A 15,803-nucleotide genomic window follows, 5' to 3' on the forward strand; every position below is an offset into this window, starting at 1 on the left:
TGGAGTGCGTCTCTCCTCCCTTCGTCTCTCTTCCAAGAAAAGGCAGCCAAGGTTTCTGCCTCCCATCGGCGGCGGCGCCGATCTACCACATCTCCTGTGGCCTTAGGGCTATGGGTGCGCGTGGATTTCGGCCCTTGCTGGCGGGAGAGCTATGTTTTTAGGTGCTTCTTCAAGTTTTGTTAGGGTTTGTGTCCTGCCCAGGAAGACGAGACGGTGGTGGCTCCCTGAAGATGGATCAAGGTTCTCCTCGCCTAGCCGCTATCTCGATGGTGCATCCAGTATCGTTGAAGGGCGCGTGGAGGTGTGTCTCCGGTGGATCTCGCGGGATTCGGTCGGTGGTTGTTTTTGATGGATTTACTTGGATCCGGTCTTTGTTTTGTCTTTGTTGTGTGTGTCTTCAGGTTGGATCCTTTAGATCTACGCTTCTATTCATCGGCGGCGGTTGTTATTCTGGTGCATTGGTCCTATGGGGACTTAGCACGATAACTCCCCATTTGTTTACTACAACAAGTTGTGCCGGGCTTCGACGAGGGAGGGGCGATGACGGCGCTACGCCTTCGGCTCGCTTTAGTGCTTCTAGTCGTCGCTAGGTGGTCTACAAATCTACACTGGGCCGATGATGAGCACAATGGCGTGGGAAGCACGCGACAACGGGTGACCTAGAGACGAGCGCGACATCACAGATGGGCGACGCTCGCCGACAGCATGACTTATATGGGAAGACGTAATCCAATAACACATGTGTTTTTGATTTGATGCTAGTGCAGTGACTAACCGACGAATTAGAGTAGGACACGAGACCCAGACTGGCTCACGAGACTCGAGTCGCCGCCGTCTCTCATGCCCTACTCTTTCTCGATGAGGCATGTGGCATACACGTCATCAGTGAATGTGAGGTTGATGATGCATCCGTCATGGTCGGAGCCCAACACGTCCACCACGACACAATTGCGGCAGCAAGGGTTGCCGGTCACCCGTAGCGGTGCTGGAGAGTGCGACTCTGCCTCGCCGGTTTCTGCCGTGAGGGCTTGATATGGGGTTGTTGGTCAGCCTTGGCGATTGGGCCCGATATGCATTGTTCGATTAGATGACAATTTTGCGTTCATGTAGTAGTGATCGGGCAGTCTGCCGGACGTTTGGCTGGGATATGGGTCCGGCTGCAAATGATCTTATCAAATACAGATATAAAAAAACGCTCACACTCAACTCGCTCCTTCTGCTCTTGTGCTTGGTTGCTAGCTATCACCTTAGTCTCCTCCATGCCGTTGACCACAAAAACAATCCCCAAATCAGCACCAAACAACCCCCTGCCGCACCTTGCCGCCGGCAGTTCCTAAAGTGCCGTTTCGGCGGAGCGCCCTAGCCCCGCTGCTTCCTTCTCCGCTGCACGGGCGCTTGCTTCGCCGCCGGCGGCTCCGCAACAGCGAGCTGTCTGAAGCACAACGGCGGCCCCTTCCCCCGCTGCTCTTGAGGATGCACGCGGCGTACGGGAGGAGTCGGGATGGGTCGCGCGAGAGAAGGATCAGGTCCCGGTGGTTCTGCAGGAGGCGCGTGCAAAGGGGAACACGCGAGAATGTTTCAGGGTGAGTTCAGGTTCAGGCCTAGTCTTCTATATATTTCAGTAGGGTGGAACAGAGTAGATTTATTGGCCATGTAGTTGATTATTTGATCATCTGTTTACTATATAGTTTTTCATTACATGAACACATGACTGTAAAGAAATCTCTCAGTTAAGGTCAGGCATATGACATCTAACTGTACTGCAGTAGCATGTATTCAGGTTCAGGCCTTTGTACCATTGCAGTCTGTAGCAAATGCAAAACAATGTTCACTAGTGCAGTTTTGCAAACACCTATCAGTTGGATGTCAAGTAAAGTTATCTAGTCAGGCATGTATATGTCAAATCCGAACCATGGTATGTACTGTATTACGTGAACATGAACATGAAAAGAAGATAAAAGAGCTAAACTTTGGTAAAATACAAATATGCATTACACGATCTACTCATCATCACTTGAATGCTCATTCTCACTCAATGCGCCATCTTCCTGTCCATCATCATCAGTACCACTATCTTGTGTCTAACAACTGATCAATATCCTTCACAGTTGAAGTTGTCGAGGGCATTTCTTCCTGGTATGAACTGGTCATGTTTCCAAAGGGGTTGAATCCATCCGTGGCAATACCAAGCTTCATATTACGGGCATCCTTAGCGAAACAACTGAACTCACTATCAAAGTGCTCCCATGCTTCACCATCAGCAGGGTGTCTCATAACATTTGCCTCAGCAATCCTCTTCTCCTTATGCCACCTTGCATCTGCTGATTGTTCCTTTGACACATCTTGATGTCCCACATTCAGGACAACGGCTCTTGTTGGCATGTTGGCCCAAAAACAATGCACAATCAAACTTGGAAACATGAATTGTCTCGTAACCCAGCCCGACTTCACTAAGAACATTCTTAGCTTCAGTGTATGATTTAGGTATATCAGCATGTGGAAACGCCACACTAATAAGCTCAACAAACTGATTAAATGCTCTACTTGTAATCCGCTTGTATGATTTGAGATGGAGGAGCTTAATAATGAACGACAGCCGTGTGAAATCACTACATCCTTCATAAAGATCTTTCTTCGCTTCCTCAATTAGCTTGGAAAAGAGGTTAGGCTTACCCTTGCCTTGCCTTCCAGACATGAACATATCATCTACCATATACGCAACATCGCCTCCGTTGCCAACATCATAGTCATCATCATCTTATTGATATGCAGCACCCTCTGTATTATCACCTTCATCATCAGTCACCGCTTCACCATGAAAGTCCCACCTTGTATATGTAACAGACATACCATTGCATAATTTGTGCTCCTCTACTTCAGCCTGGCTCGGTGTTCCATATTCAAACTGTCCTTGCATGGGCACAATATGTCCTGATTTTCCCTGAAATTTTGGCGAGCGAAACCCATAAACTCTTCAACACCTTTCATGTATGGTGGTGTGAAACGCGTTCCTTGTATCCAGCTTCGAACCATTGCACTACAACAAAATAGTTTACTGTTAGCAAATTATATGCTTACACCGCATCGAAGCAAAATTTACTACTAACACAACTAGTGAACCCACTACTAAACTGAAACAACAAAACAGCCACAAATTTAACCCTTTCAAGATTGATGAAAACATCTACTCAGGCAATGAATTTAGTAGAACCAAACCTCCTTCACATTGTCTTTCCTAAGTACAACATATATGCTTGGTTTCCAAAGGCCACGGACTTGTGCATGTCTTATACACAAACATATATATGCTCACTGTCATTGCAAAACCATGCATCTATCTATGCTATATACATCATAGCAACATTCGTACACACAATACAATAGCAGAAGTAACAGTTCAATCGGTCACACAATTTACCTTGCAGGGGTCGGCTGGATCAATGCTTCGGGAGTTGGGGCCAAGCCGGGAGCACTGGCAAGTCCAAACTCTGCGCCTTTGTCAGGTGATGGATGGACAGAAAACTCTGAGCACAGTTGGTGACGGGACGGTGGCCAGTTGGGGACAGGTTGGGGACGAGCCACGTTGTCCCAGTCGTCGACGAGCAAATGTGATGCCTGAGGTGGAAGAGCGGAGGTAAGAGGGAGAGGCGGAGGCGCGGTGTGGTAGCCGGTGCAATGCGGCGGCGCTGTAACGCCTCCTTCGATATGATGGCAGATGGCTGGATGGATCCGCTTGACGTGGTACAAGCGAGTGGATGCACTTACTTGCAATTGGCAACAGCCAGCCGGAACCGATCTGTGTCGTGCTTCAGCTATCACCGTCCTGCTTCTCCCCGCCGCGAAGCGCCGCCAGCTAGAACCGAGAAGACGATCAGATCGCGCCACATATGCCCCGGGAAGAAATAACTAACCTACGCCTAGGCGTATAGTCCAAGAAGATGGTACCACAATTTGAATAGTGTCCAGACTCTTTCCTAGTGGCAACGTTGTTTGTGCAGATCATGGTGGTTGCCGGTTCGAACTCCTGTACCAATTCTTTTTGCATCGAATCTCCTGTTTTAATTTTAAGTTTTTATAGATAGATCGAAACAACATGACCTCACCAGCGCCCCATTTAAGTTCTTTGCCCAGTCTGTTTACAGATAAGAATAAAAAAAAAGTAAGATGCCATCGGATCTCCAATTTCCATTTTAACTTTTGAGATAGAACGAAACAAAACTAGCTCACGAGCGCCCAATTGAAGTTTTCAGCATAGACACCGCTGAACAAAAAAATGTGTTAAATTTTATATTTTTAATGCCCGATTAATTTTTTTGTCAAGTCACTACCTATTATATTAGAAAGAACAAACTAACCATCTAAAAAAAGAACAAAACAAGGTTTTCCCTATTTAAGAATATAATAGTCATAAGTATTTTCATGGCCACTACCTACTTATATTAGCTAGAACAAAATAATTACAACGCTCAATAGGCTTTGAAAAAATGATGGCGGCCCCAACTGCCAAAACCAACGCATGGCTCCTACCTCTCAATAACCCGTGAACTAGCTATTGAGGGTCCCACATTTGTAGTATTCGGTGAGTAGCAAGTTCGTCATGCAAAATACCAAACCGTCACAGAAATTGGCAACCAGGTGTGCTGAAAGGCCGAGGCATTCAGATGACGTCTAACGTCACCGATTTGCGGTAATTGGTGACGCCACCGACGAGAACATCACGCATTAGGCATTTCGGTGACGTTGTCCACCATTGTCACAAGGATTTTTGTCACAGTATGTCAATTTTGTTGTAGTGTATATTGCCGGACACGAGTAACCCTCTGAGAGCCAAAGCTGGTCAACACTGCTCTGTAGCGAAGCACGGGAATGGGTGCGAGGATTGAGTTCTAATTTGGTGGAAAGACACCAACAGTGTTGATGTTCTGAGGGCCGATATTCATCTCTAGAGGCAAATAATCTCAGATTTTTTAGTAAACGGTAATCCCATATTGATATGATTCTATAACAAAGAACATATTGTCTGTTTTCCGAACAAAGAGCCAAAGTTAACTCTTTATTTTCTCACTTTTTGAGGTATAACGAGCAGATTTATGATTAGTTAGTGCCATTATATTATCGATTAATCTGGCTTTAGTTATGATGCACATGTCCACAACAATGTAATGCCATATAGATTGGTGTTGAACGACACAAATTTATGTCCCCTGTGCAAAGCACGGGCAATTTTCGAGAGGTGATTGTTATGGCAGGAGAAGATGAGTCCGGCGGAGGCAACCCTCCGGCGGCCTGTAGGTGGAGGCTTGGTGGGTGTTGGTGGACGGATAGGTGAGATCGCAAATCCATTTTTTACCGGATCGGGCTTATAGTGGGATAATGGAAGTGTTCTTACGTTTTGATTTTAGTTGCTTTCGAGTTTTAGATTTATTTTTCTTTGCAGAATGGTAATTTGCTGAGATAGAGTCTTGATTTTAATTATTGCAGAAGCTAATCGGTTTATGTCAGCTTTATCTTCTCAGGATAAACCATATGTTTTCCTATGCCTTGAGGAGTTGCCGATGGATGATATGCAAAGGCTACCAAGTGGTAGCTGCAATGTTGCACTCTGCTCCAAGATTTGAACAAAAAGTCCAGCCGAACCAAAAGCCCACCTCGCCTCCCAACAGCATAACAACTAGCCAACTGGTCTAGATGATGATTGTGTTAGATGAAGGGTTCCTTTAGTAATTAGTACCACCTCGCCTTTTGAAATAAAACTTCACTAATTTTTATACGGCCGAGACTTGCTTCAAAAAGCAAGAAGCCACTAGAGATCAAATAAGATATGGTACATGCTGGGGGTAATTAAAAGTGATTTATGGTAATTAAACATGATTGATTTGATGAGATAAAAAACTGGAGAGATGCTCATGCTTTTCATAGGCTGTGAGAAGAAGGGGGGGGGGGGGGGGGGGGGACAGGAGGGATAAAGTGGAGCAGATGTTGGAGATGACATGTGGGTCCGTTGAGAGAATTAACACGGGATTCTAAAATTTTCTCCCGTTGCAACGGACGGGCATTTGTGCTAGTTTTCATAGAAAATATAAGGTTAGATGAAAAGTTATAAAATAAAAAACTGTTGGATGATTCCAAAATCACCCAACAGAAAACGTGCAATTGGGTATATTTATTTCATATAAATATATATATAATAAATGACAGCACAAATGAAAGCAATACCTAATTTGTCGAACGCACTCCATGTAACAAATGAATGGTTCACTGCCATGTCCAATAATGTACAAGTATGAGCGTAACATGAAAAGACACATGAGTGCAAATATAGATGATAATTCTCGGAATGATTTTGCCTGTGGAGTCTGAATGGTTTCTTCACCATGGTGTTATACTACATCACAGAAAACGTGCAATTTTGTACATGTGATTGCCACCAGACAATGTGAAACCATAAAAAGAACACCACCAGCATATAAATTTTACACCATACATAAGTGAATTAATCATCTCAATTTTGGACATTTACATGACAGCTCAATTGAAAAAGTATTTTTCGATTTGGGCCCACTTATCTTTAGTTTTTCCGTTCATTCAGATAACCATAAAAAAATGCTACCTTCCTATATGTTCTGCAACAATTACCTGCAGTGCAAAGTGATCAGAGGGATATCAAATCTTTTTCAAATGGATCGGTGTGTGGGATAAAAAATTACCCTCGATCAAATCGTTGAGTTCTTCACATGTGTCAGTTCAACCTCTGTCACTTAATACATGCAAACCAAATCATGTTTTAGAAGGGCGGATCCAGTGAATCCTCTAACAGGTTTACCAGGTAAGGAACGGCTCATACCTTGTCCAGGCATTGCGTTAGATGTCAATTCTTGCACCACAATATCAAAAGCCTTCGCAACAAAATCTGGTGCTGGAGTATTAAGAATGGTGAAATCCGCCGTTGCCGGAATGGACAGTGACCTGCTGCTAAGACGCTGCTACTGCTGCATGCCGTTGGCGTCCTTCTTCGCGGCCTCGTCCTCTGCCACCGCAGCTGCATGGTAAGAGAGGAGCGCAAGTAAAAAAGGACTTGCGCGCGGCCGGTGGAGTGGTGGCGGCCGGCTAGCCGCCAGCGCCTCCACAGCGCCTTCCACCAACCGCCAGTGCCCGGCCCCGGCGCCCATCACCCCATTGTCTTTTCGCTGCGGCTGCACAAGAACGACACAGGAGTAAGTGGCGGAGGACGGAAAAAAATTAAGGTGGGGCGGGCCTTGCACCAGCTACCACCTGACGCCACATAAGCTGGCTACATACTTTAGTTAAAACTTTGAGCCAAACACCAGTTATAATATCCTGTGTTGTAAAATTACCAAGCATGAAAGGAAGCTTACCAAGCAACGAGCAAACCATGCAGGGAACGGTGTGGCCGCGAACGGCGGCACTCACGATGGCTGGGACGTCCTCTCGCAGGCAGTTAGCCGGGCCGCGCGCTCACGAAGGATGGCGGGAGCTGAGACCAGGGGAGCTGGGCACGGGGAGGCTGGGACGGCAGCCGGCGGCGCGGCGTTGGAGGCTTGGAGCACCTAGTGCGTACATGCAGAGGAAAAGAATCAAGTCGTGCGATGCTGGATCGGTGGATGCTTTCATGCTTTTTTCTGGACTGTGCTGGGTTGAAACCTAGGCATCCGATGACATCAAGCAGCGATGTATAGCGTAGTGCCTGCGAGAGGACGTCCCAAGGGGGGCCAGCCACGAACAACAACATTAGTACGGGCCGGCCACGAGCACACGGGGCCAGCGGCGGGTAATAGCAGCACCTACGACATCATGGGGCGGCAGCGTCGAGCTGGTAACCCTAACCCTAGCTCGCCAGCCCGGGTAAATTGGTTGAGCCAAAGAAACAGGATTGACCTAGTTGTCTCCGCCGCCGAGGACCACGGGGAATCGCCGGGAGGAGGAGCCCTCGTCTTCCTTTGAGCATCAGCAGAGACAGAGGGGCGGCGGGTTTCGATCTAGGTGGATGGATGAAGAGGAGAGCGGGAAGGATCTATAGAGAGGCACGGGATCTCGGTGGCGGCAAAGGGCAACTCCTCTCGGCGGCGGAGCGGGAGATGGGGCGGCGGCGGCGGAGCCGGAGACGAGGGAAAGAGAGAGGCCGCAGCGGAAGGGGGCGGATCGAGAGGAGGGCGGGGTACAGTTTTTTTCTAGGCGAGGGGAGGTGGGAAGAAAAAACCAGACGAAAAAAACCCAACGAAAAAAATCCGGACGAAAGTGGTGGGACGAAAAAAACCTGAAAGCGAGACTACCAACTGCTCCATTAGGAGTAGAGATACTTGTGAATAAGACACGTGTTCGTGTTTTTAGAACATACAATATATGTCTATCACACCATGTTCTTACATCAAAGTACTACTATTGTGTAACCTGCAACAATCACTTATCATAAGACACGTTTGACTTGGGAGTGTGATATAGGTTACATCTCGCATTCTTTTCTAGCTTGTACTATTTCTAATTTGTTGAAATGTCACTTATGACGAGACAGTTTTAACTTGGTAGAGTGATATTTGTTGCATCTTTCATATGGTGTCTAGCTATCATTGCTTCTAATATTTTGAAATGCCTTCTGCTTAGTTTACACATCATAGTTATGAATATGCAATGATGCCCTTTTTTCTTGCACCTTCAATCGTCCAATCATGCGGCCGCCTTACGTTAAAGTAGTGCTCGTCAGCATCCTGCATAATTGAGTTCTTAAAAGCGAATTTTTATTCATTTTTCTTGTGGGTTTGACTTGACAAGGAAATACAACTACGAACGAGGAAGGAAAAAAAATAAGGCAGGGACTGATGGCGGCACTACAAAAAAAAGACACATCCGTGACATTTTGGGCTGAACGATTTTTTCTCTCTCATGCTTATGACACTTCTATGACGATAATTGTGACAAAACTCGGTATCATCATAGATGTGGTGGGCTCCTACTTCTATGATGAAAAATCATGACAGAAAATAGGCTTTTCGTCCTGGGCGGGCCGGACACGCAGCTGCATGACATTCTTTGGGCCGTCCATGACGGAAAAAACCGTAGTAGAAGCGAGGGCGAGGAAAATATCGGGGAGTTCCCGGTTACGGTGGGTGGTCGGGGGCCGAGCGATGCGCGTTTCTCTCATACACGTACCCGCGTGGGTGTGAGGCGTTGGGCTCTAACTGAACCCGAGCGAGGCGTTCGCCTACTGAACCCGAGCGATTGCACTGTAGACTAAGCGTTATTAAACCCGAGCGATCGATCGATGACTATTAACTGAACCCGATCGAGCGATTCCTTTGTTCGCTACTGCTGCTAACTGAAGCCGATCGAACCTGCTGCCTCCTTCCCTTGATGAACAGTGAGCATTGTTGGGGGGGTTGGATGAACAGTTCCCGGTGGGGGGTTGGATGAACAAGACCCCGTGGTGTTGCCGCTGGATGAACAGGACCCCGATCGATCGAGCCGGTTGGGCGTGGATGAACAGGACCCCATGGAGGGCTGGATGAACAGGACCCCATTGAGAGATGGTTGGACAGTAGCCGGTGGAGGGCTGGTTGAACAGTAGCCGGTGGAGGGCTGGATGAACAGTAGCCAGTGGAGGGGTGGTTAAACAGGACCCCGTGGAGAGGGTTGGTTGAACAGTAGCCGGTGGAGGAGCGGTGGAGGCTGGATGAAAAGGAGCCCGTGGATGAACAGTCGCAGGTGGAGGCTGGAGGAAGTCGACGGTGGATGAACAGTAGCTCGTGGAGGCCGGAGGAGGTCGACGGTGGAGATGAACAGTATCTCGTGGAGTCCCGTTTTGCGGTACGCCACACCCCTCCCGATGAACAGGACCCCCGTTTCGACCGTAGCGCTCCAACACAAGTCCGTTTCCTCCGTTTTGCGGTACGCCACACCCCTCCCGATCAACAGGGCCCTGTTTCGACCGTAGGAGGTCCAAGAGAAGTCTGTTTCCACCGTTTTGCGGTACGCTAGACCCCTCCTGATAAACAGGATCCCGTTTCAACTGTGGCCAGTCGAACACAAGGCCGTTTCCTCCATTCTGCGGTACGCCAGGCCTCGTTTCGATCGGCTGTTCCGTCCAAGCCGGTAGGCTCCCGATGAACACGACGTATTCCGTTGCCTCCCGATGAACAGACGCATATTGTTGCCTCCCCATGAACACGACGACGACATAATTTCTCCGTTCCTACCCAGCCATGTACACGAGCCCTGGCCATACGTATGCGCGAGTAGGCATTCGAGACCCCGCCCTTATGTACGTATGTGGCCGTATTTACTTTCTTGCACCCTGACTGCTGTACGTACGTGTACACAATATTAACTGGACTGCATGACATGCTACGTGCGTGCCTCTACTACAACACGTCTGCGCCTCTACTACGACACGTGCCCTTCCTTGCACGGGCACGGTTCATCGCTGCAGCCTGCAGACAGACCGATCCACCAATATGTACGTACACGTTCGCGACCAGAATGACAACGCTACGTACGCTTCGACCAGGTGGGTCCCGACTATCAGGCACTTCCTTGCGTGCGAAGATGTAGCTGGTGGGTCCCAGCAGTCAGGGGCGAATCGTTTTTTTCGTAATATGGACGCACTTCCTTGCATGCGAAGATGTAGCTGGTGGGTCCCAGCAGTCAGGGGGGAACGTTTTTTCGTGAAATACGGTGGCCCGTCCGCTGGGTCCCTGCTGTCAGGTGGAGGAATCATTATTTTTTGCGTAATAAGGAGGCACTTCCTTGTTGCAGCTGTGGACCCAGCTGTCAGGCTCTCCACATACAGTACTCTTCCGATAGAAGTCGTTCCTTGACCACATTGACCACACCGCGCCGAGAGCACCAAGGCGGTGGATGATGGTGAGGCCTAGTAAGGGGACGATGCAGAGCCGGGGAAGACGCGGCAATGGATGCCCACGCGGAGAGGAGTACGAGGGTTCACTGGTTCGGCTGCGGTGTGAGGCTGTCGTCGCTGCAGAATAATAGGGGGTGTGGGTGAGTAGAGGGATGGCCTGGCCAGCGGTGGGAGTAGTAGGGGGCGGTGAGGCCTCCGCGGCATCACAGTCGGCCACGGGAGCAGGAGCATGCGGCACGACCGGCGCTGGTTTGGGCGGCTGGAGCAAGAAGACTAGAGGTTGAAGAAGCACTACGGCCGTTGGATGGACATCGTACGGTCACTGGAGCTAGAATCGTTCATATTGACTAAGTTGACAAAGCCCTCCGTCCCCGTCAACTTAGTAGGCCCACAAGTCAGCCTCCCACTATGGTGGGTCCCAGCTAGCAGGGGGTATTCATTTTTTGTGCGTAATAAGGAGGCACTTCCTTGCGTGCGAAGATATAGCTGGCGGGTCCGAGCTGTCAGCGGGGGAACACTTTTCTTTGCGAAATACAGAGGCCCTTCCGGTGGGTCCCAGCTGTCAGGTGAAGGAATCATTATTTTGCATGTAATAAGGAGGCATTTCCTTGTGTGCAGCCGTGGACCCAGCTGTTAGCCTCTCCATGCACCGTCCACTTCCGATGGATATCGTTCGTTGACCACGCCTCGCCGAGAGCACCAGGGCGGTCGACGACGGTGGGGCTTAGGAAGGAAACGACACGGAGCCGGGGAAGACTGAAAGTGCTAGTTATCGACTAGAGGGGATGTGAATAGGCGATTTTTATGAAAGTCTTCAAAACATGATAGTTTCGAAGACAAACAATAAAAATGATCCTATTGATATGCAGCGGAAGGTAGACTACACTAGGCAAGCCATAGTCAAGTATTCAATGAAGTGACAGCACGAAGACTAATAGCAGCTAGGTAGTAAAGATTAGGATGGAAGATAGTATGAAGCCAAACAATGATAGTAGTCACATAGTGAAGTCAAACAGGTAGAGCAAGCAGGCAATGACTTCATGAAGACAAACTGTAAGTAAAGAGAGGGAAGGATAGAACCAGTCACTTGTTGAGGACATGGGATTTGTTGGACCAGTTTCAGTTGCCGTGACAACTGTAAGTCTGGTTAGGGAGGCTGAGATTTAACTCAGAAGACCGCGTCTTCACCTTATTCCCCTTGAGCTAAGGACACCCAGTCCTCGCCCAATTACTCTGGTAAGTCTTCAAGGTAGACTTCCAAACCTTCACAGACTTCGTTCACCGGCGATCCACAATGACTCTTGGATGCTCAGAACGTGATGCCTAACCGGCTGGAGGATTCACAGTCCTCAAGTGTAACAAGTCTTCAGGTCACGCGGACAGAAAGACTTCAGTGATGCCTAACACTCTTTGGCTCTGGGTGTTTGGGCTTTGTCCTCGCAAGGATTTCTCTCTCTCAAAAGCTTCGGAGGTGGGTTGCTCTCAAACGACAAAAGCTGTGCACTAACTCTGAGCAGCCACCAATTTATGGTGTAGGGGGTGGGCTATTTATAGCCACTAGGCAACCCGACCTGATTTGTCCGAAATGACCCTGGGTCACTAAGGAACTGACACGTGTGCCAACGGTCAGATTTCAAACACACGCGGCAACTTTACTTGGGCTACAAGTAAAGCTGACTCATCCAGCTCTCGATAAGATTTGCTCTCATTGTCTTCGCTCGAAGACATAGGATTTTGGTTGAGCATCACTTCAGTCACTCTGACTTTGTTCACTGGGCCCCACTTAACAGTACGGTGGTTCCTACAACTCAACAAAGAAGAAAAGGAAACAACGAAACAACTAGGTCTTCGCGCTCCATAATCTTCACGCAATGCCTTCTCTTGTCATAGTCTTCAATGTGAATATCTTCACATACCACCATTGTCTTCAATGTCTTCATACATTTTTAGGGGTCATCTCCGGTAGGTAAACCGAATCAATGAGGGACTACTACCTGTGTTATCCTGCAATTCTCACAAACACATTAGTCCCTCAACCAGGTTTGTCGTCAATACTCCAAAACCAACTAGGGGTGGCACTAGATACACTTAAAATCTCCCCCTTTTTGGTGATTGATGACAAACTGGTTGAAGTTTTCAACGGGGATAAAAGTATGTGAAATTGTAAAGGATAGAGGTATTGTCTTCGTAAGTAGCAAAAGGCTCCCCCTGAAGATGTGCATATAAGTAATTTGCTTTTGGAATGCAAATGCACATGGCAGGTTGTACTTGTGGAGATCCTCTTCAACTTATGAAGACAATTCATGATGCATGATTTGATATAACAAGGATAATGACATGCATAATGAGAAATGGGCGTCTGCAAAATGACTAAGTGCGGAATTTATCATCGCACATGCGGCTTTATCATCGCATCACAAAATAGCAAACAAGTAGTAGACGACCATCAAGTTTAAGTGTTACAACTCAAAGAACCGACTGTATCAAAAGCGAGAGTTGTAAACACGAGGCAAAATATAAAGCAACCGCCCATATGGACCTGCTTGAAGACTATCAACTCATATGCTTCTCCCCCTTTTGTCAGTAAGGACAAAAAAGGTTTGAAGACATAGAGCCTCTACTCGTTCCCAGAAGGAGTAGGAGAGGATGCAGGGCCGGCGTCGGGGTTTGGCGGTGCAGACGAACTTGGTGCAGTGTCGATACGCGCTGAAGTTGGAGGAGGTGAAGTTGCATCATCTTGATCATCGATTACTCTGGCATTCACCGTTGCAGCAGAGGAGGAATAATCAGAGTCTTCAAGAGAAGGAGTTCGACGCAAAACAACATTCCTTGGAGGAGTGGAGTCAAACTTGAATCTTTCAGTGAAGCCATCGTCTTGAAGATCTGCTCCGGCACTGAGCAATGTCAAACTCTTCCATGACCTCCGACAGGTTTCATGTGTAACAAAGGCATTCTTGGTGGCAAGATTGCGAATGCGATTGACGTCCACCAAGAGGCTTTGCATCTGCCGCTTCAGCCAGAAGTGATGCTTATCCTATTTCTGATGCAGGGCTATGAGAAGTTCTCGGTCATTGAGAACACGAGATCGCTTCCGAGGCCTTTGAGCAATAGTGCTTTCAGTGGCTTCAGTTTGAGCACGGTGAGGTAAGCGTGTATTGCCAGCCAAAGGATAAACACGAGTGACTGCCTGGACTCCTTCAATGGGTTGCGTGAAGCTTTGGTGATCAGCATTGTGAAGACAAACAGGCTCCTTGGCGGGCTCTGGGTATATGGCTTCAACTGACATATCAACCTCTGGTAGAAAGATCAGATGGTTGCGAGCAGGGGGCTGATAGTTGACAGCTGAGTGTAGCTTGATGAGGCGCATGACCCACGGAGCGCAGAACTTCAGTCCAAAGAGATCAGAGCCTGATGCAGCCAACTGCCTGATAAAGAAGTCTTGAGCATTGAAACTGGTGCCGTTGAAGATATAAAAGACCAAAGTCTTCATTTCTCCTACAAGTTTTGCTGCTGAAGAATGTCCTTTGACTGGCCATAGAGTTCGCCTGATGATGTGATAAATAGAGCGTGGCAGATACTCTAGATCTTCGACAAAGAACTCCTTTGGGTAATCAGCGTCATGTGGCAGAGGCTTCATCAAGCTCAGCATTTGGCTCATGTTGGGCTCTGGCTTATGGAAGATACTCTCCAAAGCATTGCGGTGAAGCTGACAACCAAGTTCATATAATTCTCCTGGAGTGGGCAGGCCGGTTAGCTCAATGATGTCAAAAGCTTTGGCTTCATGATGGACATTGCCTATCATCCACTCAAGGACCCAAGTCTTTGGATCCCTGTTGTAGCCGCGAATGTGGAGGGTGGCATAGAATTGCAGTAGAAGCTCTTCATTCCAATGCTCCTTATCAGTCACAAAGTTTAGTAAGCCAGCGCCACGGAAGCAGTCAAGGGCTTCTTCAAGGCATGGCAAACCAGCAATGGCTTCGCAGTCAAGACACATGTGAAGGAAGATGCGCCCTTGATCATAAAGAACACATGAGTAGTAGCTGCGCTCCTGATAGCTCCAGAACCGATCTGATGAAATCCTTGGCTTGGAATAGGGGTTCTTGGCGCTATCAAAGAAAGTGTTGTGCGCAATGAAGCCATTTGCATTGAAGGACCCTGGTGAAGTGGCAATACCTGGAAACCTGGGCAGTCTTGGCTTTGGCTTCTGGACCTGTGGCCTGTGCGCGACATGATAGTCAAATTGCGGACCAGCAGCAGGAGGAGGAACCAGAATAGGCCATCTGACAGTGACCAGCTGACTATAGTTGTATGCTTGCTCAATAGTATGTGGCCTGGGAGGCGGTACAGGAGCAGTGGCAGTGGCAGTGATTTCAGGCTGCAGATTGGCATAAGGTGCAGCATTGACTTCAGGTGCTATCACTTCAGGCACCACATTGACTTCAGGCGCCACATTAGCTTCAGCCATGACAACGTCATTGGCTTCAGTGTTGGTGTTGGTGGCCGCCTCAATGTTGTTAACCTCCACTTGAGTAGCTGGAGGGTCAGACACGTTCTCCTCGAGAACAACTTGGTTGGTAGGGGGTGTAGCAACACGTGCTTCTTCTTCTCCTGGTTCTTCTTGGTCATCGGCTGATGCAGCCGGAATATCTTCAGCCACATTGGCTTCAGTCTCGGGGTTGTTCACAGTTGGAGAGGCTTCAGGAAAGACTTGGCATGAAACGGATTGGCGCTCTTCTCCTTCTGGAACACTTGACAGAGTGACCTGTGGCCTTGGTCCTTTGCGAAGCCTGCGAAATGCTGGCGACGCTTGTGGAGATGGAGTTGGTTGGGCCACAAAGTCTTCATCTTCAATCACCAGAGTGGTGACTTGAGTTGTGGGAGTAACAGGTGTTTCTTCTTGACAGGGGGAGTCTTGTGGGTGATCAGCCCATGA

At 48.3% G+C, this 15,803-nt stretch overlaps 1 long non-coding RNA gene across 1 annotated transcript; it reads left to right on the forward strand.

Annotated features, from left to right (window-relative positions):
• Positions 1-1,159: 1,159 nt before the first annotated feature.
• On the forward strand, positions 1,160-4,102 carry LOC120967900 (uncharacterized). Its single transcript, XR_005761731.3, has 2 exons — positions 1,160-1,583; positions 3,426-4,102. It is a non-coding gene; the product is annotated as an uncharacterized lncRNA (long non-coding RNA).
• Positions 4,103-15,803: the final 11,701 nt, after the last annotated feature.

The sequence above is a fragment of the Aegilops tauschii genome, chromosome 7 (assembly GCF_002575655.3).
Source record: "Aegilops tauschii subsp. strangulata cultivar AL8/78 chromosome 7, Aet v6.0, whole genome shotgun sequence".
Lineage (NCBI taxonomy): Eukaryota > Viridiplantae > Streptophyta > Magnoliopsida > Poales > Poaceae > Aegilops > Aegilops tauschii.